The sequence below is a fragment of the Triticum dicoccoides genome, unplaced genomic scaffold, assembly GCF_002162155.2.
Source record: "Triticum dicoccoides isolate Atlit2015 ecotype Zavitan unplaced genomic scaffold, WEW_v2.0 scaffold153726, whole genome shotgun sequence".
Taxonomy (NCBI): Eukaryota; Viridiplantae; Streptophyta; class Magnoliopsida; order Poales; family Poaceae; genus Triticum; species Triticum dicoccoides.
The window spans coordinates 30-975 of NW_021209697.1; the positions used below are offsets into that span (position 1 = coordinate 30).

General features: G+C 52.0%; 2 non-coding genes across 2 annotated transcripts; both read right to left on the reverse strand.

Moving 5' to 3' along the window:
* Positions 1–313: 313 nt before the first annotated feature.
* Positions 314–432, reverse strand: LOC119344093. Its single transcript, XR_005166452.1, has one exon. It is a non-coding gene; the product is annotated as a 5S ribosomal RNA (ribosomal RNA).
* Positions 433–729: 297 nt separating this feature from the next.
* On the reverse strand, positions 730–848 carry LOC119344092. The gene has a single exon (XR_005166451.1). It is a non-coding gene; the product is annotated as a 5S ribosomal RNA (ribosomal RNA).
* Between the last annotated feature and the right edge of the window lie 98 nt (positions 849–946).

The following is a 946-nucleotide window of genomic DNA, read 5'->3' on the forward strand; positions in this document are numbered from 1 at the left end:
TGGTATGATCGCATCCGACATGTTACCCCGGTCTTCGTCCCTTATCCTTGCCCCTCCCAGCTCCACTACAAAGACGATTGTACATTGCTTTGGCCGCTCCCTCTCAACTACGGAGACGAGTTTAACGCGGTTTCCACCCATCCCTCTCAACCGCACCAGTGCACGCTTGCCGCGCCACAACGCCGACGCTGGACCCGTGAATCGTGAGCACCCAGCTATGACTTACCGCACTAGTGCAAAATAATAAAACACGGTAAATATATTACTTACACGTGCGTTTTGTTTTGCAAGCGGCGCGAAAAAAATTAAAAAGGGAATGCAACACGAGGACTTCCCAGGAGGTCACCCATCCTAGTACTACTCTCGCCCAAGCACGCTTAACCTCGGAGTTCTGATGGGATCCGGTGCTTTAGTGCTGGTATGATCGCATCCGACATGTTACCCCGGTCTTCATCCCTTATCCTTGCCCCTCCCAGCTCCACTACAAAGACGATTGTACATTGCTTTGGCCGCTCCCTCTACACTACGGAGACGAGTTTAACGCGGTTTCCACCCCTTCCTCTCAACCGCACCAGTGCACGCTTGCCGCGCCACAACGCCGACGCTGGACCCGTGAATCGTGAGCACCCAGCTATGACTTACCGCACTCGTGCAAAATAATAAAACACGGTAAATATATTACTTACACGTGCGTTTTGTTTTGCAAGCGGCGCGAAAAAAATTAAAAAGGGAATGCAACACGAGGACTTCCCAGGAGGTCACCCATCCTAGTACTACTCTCGCCCAAGCACGCTTAACTTCGGAGTTCTGATGGGATCCGGTGCTTTAGTGCTGGTATGATCGCATCCGACATGTTACCCCGGTCTTCGTCCCTTATCCTTGCCCCTCCCAGCTCCACTACAAAGACGATTGTACATTGCTTTGGCCGCTCCCTCTCAACTACGGA